The 13,417-nt window shown below is 39.7% G+C and overlaps 1 long non-coding RNA gene across 3 annotated transcripts in view; it reads right to left on the reverse strand.

Moving 5' to 3' along the window:
• Positions 1 to 6,120: 6,120 nt before the first annotated feature.
• The window catches only part of LOC117007693, a 42,864-nt gene continuing 35,567 nt past the window's right edge, over positions 6,121 to 13,417 (reverse strand). For all 3 annotated transcript variants that reach the window (XR_004420199.1, XR_004420200.1, XR_004420201.1), the window contains 2 exons: positions 13,013 to 13,160; positions 6,121 to 10,477 (listed from right to left, as the gene is read on the reverse strand). This is a non-coding gene — a long non-coding RNA (uncharacterized LOC117007693). The remainder of the gene's footprint in view (positions 10,478 to 13,012; positions 13,161 to 13,417) is intronic.

Consider the following 13,417-nt stretch of genomic DNA (forward strand, 5'->3'; position numbering starts at 1 on the left):
CAATATATCTAGCATTCCTTTATTCTGACAGGAATGTTTATATAGATTCTCACATTTCTGGTTTTGTTTGATGTTCCTTCAAGTCTCAGCAATTTCAAATCCTTTCAAATATCTGAGCAATTGCTATGAGGGAAAAAAAACCAAAACCAATGTTTTTTTAAAGAAAAATTCTATTGCACACAACACAAAAATTTTCATGTTTCCAGGGCCAGAAGTTAGACTCAACTATCTTTGTGGAACCCTTCCGACTCAGGTTGCTGTGATTCTATGATTTCCCACTGTTATTGCCATTATTAATAATATTGCTACTATTATAAAACAATTTTACAACACTGTGATTTTTATGAACATAACTAAACTCAAATTCTCTTCCACAAATAATTAAAAAAATAAGTTAGAGATGTACACATGCCTTCAAGCTATGATCTTATTGGCATAATGGAGACCAGAGGTGTGGTGGGATGGTTCCTATGACTGAATATCGGAAGGGAAGGATGCAGGTTCCTTAGGAAGGACAAGTAGGGAAGAGAAGGAGGTGGTGTTGCACTCTAAGTCAGTGACCAGTTGGAGTGCATGGAGCTCTGCTTGGGGATGGATGAAGAACCAACCAATTGCTTAATGGTCAGGATTAAAATGAGGCCAGGAACAGGTGGTTTTGTAGGGGGAGTCTGCTGCAGACCACGGGACTAGGAAGATTGGGAGACCCTCTATGGACAGATAGTAGCAGCCTTACATTCACAAGCCCTGGTGCTCATGGGGGGACTTCCACTGCCGGGATGTCTGTTGGAGGGAGAAAAAAGCAATTCAGGAGGTTCCTGGAATGCCACCAGTAGTGAATTCCTTCTACAAGTAACAGAGAAACCAACAAAAAGAGGTGCTGTGCTGGACCTTGTCCTACAAACAGGGAGGGGTTTGCAGGGAATGTGGAGTTCTGGGGCAGCCATTAATTGGTGGCATTTGAGATCCTCACAGCAGAGAGGAGGGTGCACAGCAAATTCCCTACCTTGGCCTTCAGGCATATTTTGGCCTCTTCAGTCATCTGCTTCATAGAGCACCAGAGAATAAAGTGCTGGAGGGAAGAGAGGCTCCAGAACAATATTTAATATTCAAGGATAAGCTCATCTAAGCTCAGGAATGGTGCATCCCAAAGAAAAGGAAGTCAGGCAAGAACACCAGAAGGCCTGTGTGGATGAACAAAGAGCTCCTGTTCAAACTCAAACCCAAAAAGGAAGTCTGTGGTGGGTGGAAGCATGGAGAGGTAGTCTGGGAGGAATACAAAGAAATTGTCCCAGCAGCTAGAAATTAAGTTCGGAAAGCTGAATCCCTGAGAGAATTAAATCTGGCCAGGGACATAAAGGGTGACAAGAAAACCTTCTATAGGTAAGTTTGTAATAAAAGAAAATAATGGAAAAATGTGGGTTTCCTTCAAGAAGGAAATGAGAGACCTGGTTACCTGAGATATGAAGAAGACAAGTGTAATTAAGGACTTTTGGTTTCAGTCTTCATCAAGTGTTCCATCCACACCACCCAAGTTGCTGAAAGAAGAGGCAAGAACTGAAAAAATTAAAAACTGCCAGCTGTAGGAGAAGATCAGGTTCAAGAACAACTAAGGAACCTGAAGGTGCAGAAATCCACAGGACTTGATGCGATACATCCCCAAGTCCTGAGGGAACTGGAGGAGGAAGTGGCTAAGTCATTATCCATCATATTTAGGTGGTTTTGGCAGTCCAGTGAAGTTGTCACTTATGGGAAAAGGGGAAACATAACCCAAATATTTAAAAAGGTAAACAAGAAAGACCTAAGGAACTACAGGTCAGTTAGTCTTACCTCAGTGCTCAGCAAGACCATGGACCAGATACTCCTGGAAACTGTGATCAGGGAAATGAAAAATAAGATGACTGATAACCGTCAACCTGACTTCACTGAGGGTAAATCATGCCTGACAAATCTGGTGGCCCTCTACATCAAGGTTACAAAGTTGGTGGATAAGGGAAGAGCAACTGATGTAATCCACCTGGACCTGTGCAAAGCATTTGACAGTGTCTGGCACAACATCCTTGTCTCTAAACTGGAGAGACATCAATTTGATGGATGATCAGCTGGTCAATTATGAATTGGCTGAATAGTTGCAAATGAAAAAATTGTGATCGGTTGTGATGTCATGTCTGTGTGGAGACCACTGACGAGTGGCATTACTCAGAGTTGGTACTAGGAATGGCACTGTTTAATATCTTTGTCAGTGTCATGGGCAGTGGGATCAAGTGCATTCTCAGCAGATTTGCTGCTGACACCGCGCTGGGTGGTGCAGTCAGCAAAGGGAAGGGATGGAGGCGTCCAGAGGGGCATGGACAGGCTTGAGAGATGAGCCCACGTGCAACAATGCAAAGTGCAAGGTACTGCAAAGTGCAAGGACCTGGATCAGGACAATTCCTAACACAAATACAGGCCTGGCAGAGAATGGATTAAGAGCAGCCCTTACGAGAAGGACCTGAGGCTGTAAGTTCAACATGAACCAGCAATGTGCACCTACAGCCCAGAAAGTCCACCACAACCTGAACTGGATCAAAGGCAGCATGGCCAGCAGGTCAAAGGAGATGATTCTGCCCCTCTGCCTGCTCTTGTGCGACACACCTGGAGTGCTGCATCCAGCTCTGGGGCCCTCAGCATAAGAAGGGTGTGTACCCATTGGAGAAAGGCCAGAGGAACATGAATATGTTCAGAGGGCTGGAACACCTCTCCCAAGAAGACAGGTTGAGAGAGTGGGAGTTGCTCAGTCTAGAGAGGAGAAGGCTCCAAGAGATGACTTATAACAGCCTTTCAATGCCTGAAGGGGGCCTGCAAGAGAGTTGGAGAGGGACTTTTTACAAGGGCATGTAGTGATAGGACTAAAGGGAATGGCTTTAAACTGAAAGACGGTGGGTTTAGATTGGATATATAAGAAATTCTCTACTGTGAGAGTGGTGAGGCACTGGAAGAGGTTGCCCAGAGAAACTGTGGATGCCCCATCCCTGGAAGTGCTCAGGGCCAGGCTGGATAAGGCTTTGAGCAACCTGGTCTTATGGAAGGTTTCCTATCCATAGCAGGGAGAGTAAAACTAGATAATCTTTAAGGTCCCTTTCAAGTCAAACCATACTGTGATAAGATTCTTGTCATTAATTAACAAAAAAAGAATACTGTTACAGTCAGGTCATAGTCCAAAGGTGGGAGGGCAAGAAGGGTATATATAGTTAGCATAGTTCCCTATCCTTGCAGAACACAGTACCCTCTGTGTTGCTTCCTGGGGTTGCACTCTCCCAGTCAGCTTGAAGTCAACACTTGATTGAAGTAGACTTAGGTTTCACACATCTTTCTAAAGCTAATTTGGCAGACCTACACTTCTCGGGTACACAGCTGAACCAGTGGATGAAGCGTACTGCCTTGCTAGAGTTCAGCTTATCACCTTGGATGTGGGGTACAGAAACTATTTATCACTCAGTTTCCTGAGTGACTGGTTGTTTTCTTAGGTGTGTGCCAGTACTCAGTGCACTATAAAGCCACACCTCTCCATTTTCACCACTCTCATTCCTTGTCTAATTATGTGTGCACTGTCATATCTTGTGAAATCAACTGGGTAAGTTGCTAATATCATGACGATGCTTCCCTCTTCTATTTTTTTTGTTACTGTTAGAGGCATCTGTTTTATATTTAACAGTGATTGAGACATTTTTAATGTTTAATCTTTGCTTCTTCTGACAATATCATTTATGCATCAGAGTCATAAAGGTATAAACTGCTGGTAATGATTTACTAAACACTGGTGTGAGATCCAATATTTGAATAGTTATTCTTAATACCTTCACCTTCCCATCCTTTGTCTTTATGTAAAAGAAACCCAAATGGTTTTGAAGTGCCCTGGAAGCTGGCATGTGGTGGGAGGGTTGTGTGTTTTTTCTAAATTTGTTACAAGAGGCAGTTTTCTCTCAAGGTCAAAGTTCAGAACATCCCTAGCTGAGAAACTGATGCAGAGAAAAGACAGGGAAGGCATGACTGTGAACTCTGAAATGATAGACTACTTAATCTTGTCTGAAGTTGCATAAGTATCTCAACATCTTTTGCCAGGCGCAAGGTGTTTATACAATCCCACCGTATTGATTAATTTCTGAATGTGTGTTCAAGTACACTGTCATACTTCATGCATGGATTAGATATACCAAATGGTGAGAGAGAGCACCTGTGTATCTTCCATAGCAATAAGGGAGCTCTCTCTATGGTAATGACACCAGAAGAGGAATCTGGGGGCTGGGGAGGGTGGAGGGCATGGTGAAGGCCTGGAGAATGTAAATCCCCATTTACATCTGTAAATTGCAGATACCAAGGGAGGATCTACCACAGTGGCAAAGTCTGTCCTGAGGAACCCCTCTGAGACATCCCCTAAGATGCCACAGGGCTCAGTACCTGTCCCTGCAACCACTGCAAATTTGTCCTGCCACTGGGAGTGTGTATCAGGCACTAGTGGAAAAATAGACACTTTTAGATTTGTATGGCTCAGGTCTGAAACATTTTAGCCAAAATGCCATCCAAACAAAATCAGAAAAATCCATATCTGCTGGTTTTAAAGGGTTTTCTAGAGGCAATTTTTCCACATAAACCACCAGAATGTGGGAAACAGCAAAAAAATCCCAACCAACCAACCAATCAACCAAAAACTAGATTAGTTAACATGGAAAATACCTATTTCCCTAGATTTTCTTATATACCTAGAATGCTTGTTAAAATTATTTAAACTAAACAAGACTTGAAAATTTTCATGTGTCCTTTAGATATCATACACCGGGTGAGTGAGCACTTGGCATCATCTGCTCCCCCTGTGCTCAGAGGTAGCGTTGTCATGGATGTTGGGATCTGTGGTGTGTGTGAAAACTGTGAGTAGACAACAGAAAGCAGGCAGTTTTCACAGGTGTAGTAAGTAAAAGCTATGTTAATTAAACTGAAAAGCAGCAGAGGGGCAATGTCTTTCCTCCATGTGATGGTGACCAAACCAGAAAATTAGTCTCTCAAAATTCAAAATGAAACAGATCTGGATAAAATGCAGAACTTTATAAGAAATCTAAGCCTCTGCATTGTATACACAATTAAGGCAAATTAATAGACAAATATTTCTGTAAGAAGTATTTTTAAAATGAAGCTTCAATAAGTACCAAAGTGGATATCTGCTTGCACAGAATCTTGGTCATACATGTAATCCCAGTAATTGCTTCCTTTTAATTAGGCTTGTAATAGGTACCCCACCCAGTCTAGATGTTCTTCAGCAACTTGTCTGAGATGTCCATGGGCCAGATTGCAACAGAAGGTGACAGAGGAACAATGGAATAACACACCATGAGCCTGTCCATCATCAAGTGACCATCACAAGGGTTGGTCATATCTTCAGCAGAGTTTGGAACTCAGGCATAGATAAATCCCACCTGGCTAACTAAGTGCCTGCCCAACAAAGGCACCACAGAGTGTGAGGCTAGAAGCACAGTCAATCCAGCTTTCTCAAGAGTCAGAAAGAGCCATGTCTGGAGGCTCATCTTGCAGGTGTCTGGAGCAGGTGACACTCTATTGACAATAGAAGCCTTTGTGATGCTTAGCTTAGGCAGGTGACACAAACCTAGGCTTGGGAGGGAGGTAAGGGAAAGGTGGTCCATAAAGCAGGTAGGATATGCATGGGAAATATTAGAGAGACATCATATTAAATCTTTCTCCAGCCTCAGGTGATCCCCTCTAGGCCCTGGGAATATTTATTTCTTGGACTTAGAGATGTGAGAAATCTCCACCATCTGCTCTTCAGCAGAGAGTTTGCAAGGCCTAGCAAACTAGACAAGTGTTCAAAAGTACCTGTGTCAAGAGAATAAATTAAAAGCCTGATTCGCATAATTTAGGAGTCCAGTTTCATGGATCTGGATTCAAATCTCCTGTAGAGATGTTTCTTGCTATACTATATATGGGGAAACCCATTTCACCTACAGAAACAGATTTCCCCTCCTGAGACCTATTCCAAAGTTCAGGAAACAAGGACGTCCATTCCCATTAATTCAATAATCTCTGGGTCAGTCACTTCCCAGAGATGAAAGACAGAATCCAGAACAACTGGAGAGATAAAACAAGCTGATCTTTATTTCCAGCAACGCACCACATTAATCCTTAATGGTACATAATGATGGTTATTTACAGGGAAGGTTTACTCTTGATTAAAAGAGAAGTTTAGTCGTCATTCTTAGAAGGTATGCTCTTTATTTTGTTGTGTAAGGTCCCATCATTCAGTAAGATGCCAGTAAATGTCATGGAGAAGGTGACTAAAGAACAGCTACTTATTGCATTCAGTGAAATAATCAGTCTTCATGTTTAAAAGAACAGAAGGAAGAACTTTTTCACATTGCACCTAACTAAATCTGAGGAACTCACTACCACAGGGTGTTTTGGTGGTATAAAAGTGTTCAATTAATGAAGAAAGGTGCATCTTATACTGTTAGATATAGCTGTATGGATGCAATTTCCAGCTCATGAAGTTCCTCACCACCCTCTTCCATCAGTTTCTTTCTGAACTTGGCTACACTAAGCAATTGGTATTGGCCACTCTCAGACTCAAGCTGCTAAGTTAAAGGGATCTGTGGTCTGATGTCTATGGCTAGTCATGTGATACATTTTTATATCATTAAAATGACACAATATTTTTATTAAGACACCTTCTCACAAGTTAAGTATGCAAGCATAGAATATACAAAGATCCTCAGCCAGACATAAGACTTTACAGGCTTTGTCTGAAACATAAAAAGAGTTCAGATGCTAACATTATTAGCGCTCATATAAAACCAGAATATATCAATGCCACCACACTAAAGAAGTTGATGTGTAATATGTTATGTAAAAAAAATGTAAAACAGAAGTATTACATTACGGAAAATATTAAAATACATATTCCAAAGCTTAAGCCTCACCATTGACTTTTTCACCCAGAAAAGTAATAAAAAATGTGACACCTTAAAATATTTAGGGATTTTCATGTTTAATTACTAATTTTTAATAAAGCACTGTGTTAGAGAGGTGATTTTAGCCTTACTGGTTACTGTTGCCAAAGGCAATAGTATAATGATGATTGTTAAATCCTGTGACCTCCACTTTCTCATTGATCCCTAACACTCAGATTCAAGCTACAGAACAAAAATAAGCCTTGAAACAAAGACGCTGGTGTCCATGCACCAAAATAATTTGGAGGGGCAGGGCAGCACCTGAAGTCACTATCAATGTCATGACTAAGATGGTAAAAAACATCCAAGCAAATAGCTGCTTCTTCAGGGACCCAGTTCGTACTTGAATAAGGCTGGATTCAGAATATCTTTGTGCTATTAGTCATGCAATTCACACAGCAATCACTGCCTGAGCAGTCAGATTAGACAAGAAGCTGCATGCTTTGCTTGTAGCTCACATACCTGGAGTATACAGTCAGTTGAAAAGAAGCAATCACACTCCCAGTAGAGTCCTGAGAGCTGTTTTGTTAGTGCTGTGGAAGCCCAAATGCTCCTTGAGCCTCAGCGAAGGCAGCAGATGAACATTGCTGACCATGCCCTGCAGCTGTATCTACAAATACCTGGTCGTTGCTATATAAAGGCTGCACTGGGACTTCTCTAATCTGCACTGGGACTTCTCTAATCGCCACCAGGCATACCCATTAATCAGAGTACAGGCTCGAAGGGATAGAAGGAAAGGCACTGCTTTCCTTTCTCTCATCTCTCCTGCCTTTCTTCCCGGGAAAAAGGGGAGGCTCGAGGGATTAACTCTCCTTACACCAGTCTGAAGGCATTGCAAGGAGCATTCAGCCAGCAACACTGCTACCCCTCCTCTGCTCCACTGCAGTGAGAGATGAGCTGAGCAGCCTGTCTGTCTGTCTGTATGTCTCTCTCATCTGCTCATTCTGCTTAGCAGTTTTCAGGAGGAAGGAAACACTTCAGGGCATCAGGAGATAAAACAGTTTTCCTGCAAAAAGGACTTTGAACCAAAATGGAAATGTGACATCTCTTGGTGAGAATGGAAAAAAATTGAAAGTAAAAGCAGGATGAGAGCACTATGCTACAGGAGTTTACTTGCTTTTGGGTGCTCAAAGATTAAGACGGAGTAAAAATATTGTTCAGGGTTTCAAATCCATGAGCGTTTTAATATAATATTCTTAGAGATGGTGAGTTTGTTTGTGTTAGTTTAGACATACATTCCTAGCTCATTTGGGGCTTGAACATGAATTTGGAATTATATATTAAAAAAAATACATGTGAATATTTATCTAAAAAACTGAATTATCCTGTCATGAATGTTTAGCTTCTCGAGCTTATACCCAGACTTTATCCTTGCTGTTATCTTCTTATCATGTACAAAGAGTTAGCATGTCAGCTGAGGGAGGAACACCAGAAGAGTGAAGTAGGGCTCCAGACAGAGTTTTATAGCTTTGCCCTTTGTGCCCAGACATGCTTCTGCTGTTCCACTCATTTATCTGAAGCCAAACCTGTTGAAAGTGATACTTAATTTTTAACCATCTAAATAAAATTCGCCTTTAACTACAATAAGTATAAGACTTCATGCTTCAGCTTTACAAGCCAAGGTTTTCCAGTTGTTGGTTTGTTGTGCTTGTTTGGGGTTTTTTACTGGCTGCTGAAATTAGACTGCTTAAATAATCTTCTTTTGAAGTGATGCTGTGATGCTGTTACCCAACATGGTTTTCTAATTAGCAGGCCTGATTTTAGCAGCACTAATCTGGTGGTGCTTGACAGGTTTCAATGTCATGCCACTTAGATACTTGGATGTGACTTCCCAAGTCTGTTAGTTGGTAATAGTTTCTAGAGATGTTGCTTAAAGTTCAGCCTCTGCTTGTCATGAAATTAGTCCCGGGTAGCTCCATATTGCTCCTACTCTCCTAGATCTTTATTTTCTAGGCACTTTTTCCCTTAAATCTAGGATTATAACTGTTCTTTTTCCCAACACAGAGGTTCTCTTCTTTATCTGTAAGCAGGACAGCTCATGAGATTTCTAATTTATTACAAGATAAACCAAAAAAGAAAAAATTTCCATAATAATATCAGTGTTTTACTCACTAGGCACTGAAAATCTTGGTCTAGACAGTAAAATATAGAACATATTTCAAACTTTATGCCAGAGTTTTATTTATCCACATTGCTTTAACCACCCTACTCTTTCCCAAACTAACCTTAACTTGCCTTGCATGTACTTTATGGGTTGCCTAGCATTTTTTTAAACTTCTGTGGATAAAACGGAAATTTTTGGCATTATTTAAAAGCCAGAAATGCAATCAGATACTGCTCATTATCTTTCACATAACACCAATGATTCAAACAACTGAAATAAATAATTAAAGCTATAATAATGTTAAAATAGTTGCAATAGAAACAGTAGATTGTTTCTGGTTTCAGATGGATGTTTCACAAACACAGTATCTTCAGTTCTGACAATCTTCCATTATTTATCAAGCTTCCAATGTGTCACAGGTACTACAAAGAACAACTTTCAATAGCTTTAATGAAGTAAAGTGTTTTATGAAATAATTCCAGAAGCATATGGGGGTTTCTTTACATAATTTTTTACAAAGCTGCTTTTTACTTTTTCATGTGTTTTAAGGACAGAGACCTCCAGTCAAACAAATAGCAGTGTTCCCTTGGCTCCTCACTTGTGAGTGTGGTTCCTTGTCTCTAGCCCCACATCCAAATAGAAATTTCAAATGGATTATATTAAGATCTTCAAAATGCTGTCCAGACATTGTCACAGCATGGGGAAGTACACCAATTTGACCCATACCCAAAGCAAGTCAGGCAAATTATCAGCTAAGATACGTTTATAAATTGGTTGCTCTTCATATAAAATTGTTAGATAAATGTCTTTGATTAACAAGCAGGGAGTTAATTATATGTTGCAAATGATATTTTAAACATTATGTTTAAAAAGCAGTAACGTAAACTATTTATTTTGCTAATCCCACCAGGAATACAAGATGTTCACCTTCCATTATATGAACCATAAGTTTCTAGGATTGTTATTTCCTGTGACACCTGAGCAAAAACTGCAGAAGTTTCTGAATATTTCCTTTCTTTTGTTTGACTTTGAAGTGACAGTTAGGCCAATGCTCATGTTGGATGCATTCAGAATTTCTCTCTGTACCAGAAGGCCATTGCCTTCACCTCTCTCCAGCACTTCTGCATCCTGCTCAGAGCAATGACCCTGGGACTCTCAGGTGCTCTCTCTGGTGAGAGGGAGATAAGATCAAGGCACAGTCCACTCACCACAAACCAATACTCTTTCACCAGAAACAAAAGCAAAATCTAGTCTGGACAAATACAAGAAATCTTTTATACACAACTGCATCTGCTATTTTGGAGACCCAGGTTGCTGCAAAGCTGAGGCCAAGGATCCTTAGATCTTGCTTGTGAGAGTGAGTGGGAACAGCAGCATCTGGTTTCTGAAAACCAAACACAGAAGTAATCAATCAGCAGTAAAATCTGGAAAAGGAAATTAAGGTGATCATCATCCCCATCTTTAAAGGAATAATTTGTGAGATTGACCACTACATATTAAACTCACTACCTGAGCAAAGATCTCTTTGATCTTGACTACTCCTGTATTGCTGCTGCTTTCTAGAGCCTATTTGATGTTTATTACCTTGCCTTCAGGTTTTCCTTTTTAGACACTGAAGATAGGCTAAGCAAACTCTATGAGAGAAAAAGAATCTGCTTGCCCTCTTTTCCTCTAAGTGGTACAGAAAGTGAGGAAGCTTGGGATGATTTCAGTAGTAAGTGAATTCCACCTTCTCGATTAAGTCTTCTTTTTTCGGAGATAATAATGAATGACAGAGGATAACTTTGAGGTTGGAGAGAGATGGGGAGGGTTATATTGCCCAAAGACTTTCTTGCTTTTCCAAGACAGAGACAACAGGTATAATCTCAGAGTGACCAATTTTGTGATTGCATTGCTCTAGTCATTCTTATTTCTGCACACTTTTTCTTATACACATTTTCTAGTTTAGTTGCAAGGCTGTCTTTCTGATTATATTCCTAGGTTTGATCCACACATTTTCAGCAACTCAGAAACAACATTTTTATCATCATGATTATTATTATCAACAGCCACTAGCAGCAGTAAGCTGAATGAATAGGCTGCAAAAATCATCTATTCCAAGGAAATTAAAAATTGTCTTTGGCATGATCCTGCAAAAGTCAAATTTAAACATTCAATTTCATTCCTAGACAGATGGGTTGATAATACAATGAGAGAAATTCTTTTGGACTGATACATATGCTTAACAATCTAAAATAATGTTGACAGGAGAAGCCCATAGTGCATAAAAGTTTTCCCACCAAGAACTGAGGTCCTGCTGATACTTAAGTGAGATTCCCACAATATATCAAAACATAAGTATATGGTGAAACAGAAACCCATGTATCATAAGCACCACGAAGTGTGTCCTTGTGCCTTACCTGTCTAACAAATCCCAGGAGCCTCAGCTCCATAAATGTAAAGTAAGGTATATCAGAGGTGAGTGCATTGCCATATGCCACTCGTAAGTTCTCTTTAAGTGCACCAGGTGAGACAGAGTCCTGCCCCTACTTTGCTGAGATATTTCAGACAAGTCACTGCATCTTGCAGTGCCTTGGGTTCCTCATATTAAAACAAGATAAACCTTATCAACATCAACCCACACTACTTTTATAGAAGCATGGCATTTCCCATTTGCCTTCTCTTCCTCTTACAGAAAATCTCCTTTGTAGCCTTCCATATAAGTCTGAATATAACACAGATAAAATAATTCAAATCCACATTCCTGGGTGCTTGCCAGAAAACAGATTGCTCAGGACTTAGGCTGCATCTCTCTTTCAGAATGGAGTTCTTTGTTAACTTAAGTATGACAGATTCTCCAGGTAATTGCTGAGTAAACATGTTTCCTTTAATCAAGAGAGTAAAGCTAGAGCAGAAAAGTTTAATTGTTTCTGTTGTTGGGGTTTTTCAGTTCCCACACAGGAAGGTTAATTTGAGAGTGCAGTATTAGGGTGTGTGTTCATTATTATCTCATGTAGATACAAGACCCTCGAGGGGGAAATTGCTTGTTGCTGACCTGGATCAAAAGCTTCCTCTCTGAACCCCACAACAGGGGCAGGCATGAGTCATATTGGGGACTTTGTGCCAGGAGGGGTACAGGACCAAATATTTTCCTGTGAAATGTTTGGAAAGCTGACTGAAGTGTGTGTATATGTATGTATTTGTCTGAAAGTAGACTGCATCAAATATGGATGAAGTAGGTTTGAAATCAGCTGCAGGCTTGGGCTTTTGCAACCTTGGAGACTCATTTTTAAAAACTGACTAAAGAACTGTGTTTTAAAAGTAACAGGACCACTGCCATAGAAAAAGGTGCTTTTAGAAGCACTCAAATACATCAGCTAATTCCTGAAAATGGGAGTCACTAGGATGTGGACACTTTGTTCTCTCTGTAATATCAGTAAGTGACTGGTTGAATTTTGATTTTTAAATTTGAGTTCAGATACCAAAAAAAAGTTGAAAAATCTTTTCATGAAAAGAGAAGTTTTAATTAGCTGCATTATACATCAATTATATTTTTAATTATGTATCTCTGTTTCCAAAATGATCTATGGCCCTTTCCTCTACTGTTTTGTAAGGTGCTAAAAGGGGTAAGAGAAAAAAACATAAAAACCTTCATCCAGAATATAAAGGAGACAAAAGCACTAAGAGTACAAAATTACTGTTAGGTGGCTGCCACTATTACTCTTTTATTAACACCTATATTCCAAAAGGGTAATGGTCAGCAGGTAAGGATTTCTTCTTCAAGTTGCATCAAACTATTGTACATTTTTCAGTCATTTTCATTTACATGAAACTATTTTTTAAACATTGTAAATGTGCAAATTATATTTTCGAGCATTTTTGGAAATCCTATCTGAAATTTCATGACAAGTTTTCCCACTGAAGAACTGGTCTTATTTACCTTTTCTCATAAGTCCATGTGCACTCTTCATAATGAGGTATGGCAAAGAAAAATACAGTGTAACAGCTGGTACTTTTGTTTTCACTTCTGCTGGGGCTATTATTGTTGTTTGAGGCATTTTATCACATTTCTTAGATGAAATTATCTTCTGTTTAAAAAAAAAATTGACTCAGCAAGGGATATTTTGGTCTGTAAAAGAACATGCCTATTTTACAGTTGCAAGAAATTACTTCTTCTATCCAGTGGTATAATAGAATCGAAACATCCAAACAGAACAACTGAAAAATCTAAAAGTAAAAATGCTTTTTAAAAAATGTATGATTAAGCAAAAGTTCTGAAATAAGATACATGAGTTCATAAAAGAATATGCATATTTTATATGTACAACAATTAACTTTTTACTTA

This window comes from Catharus ustulatus, chromosome 1 (assembly GCF_009819885.2).
Source record: "Catharus ustulatus isolate bCatUst1 chromosome 1, bCatUst1.pri.v2, whole genome shotgun sequence".
Classification (NCBI taxonomy): Eukaryota; Metazoa; Chordata; class Aves; order Passeriformes; family Turdidae; genus Catharus; species Catharus ustulatus.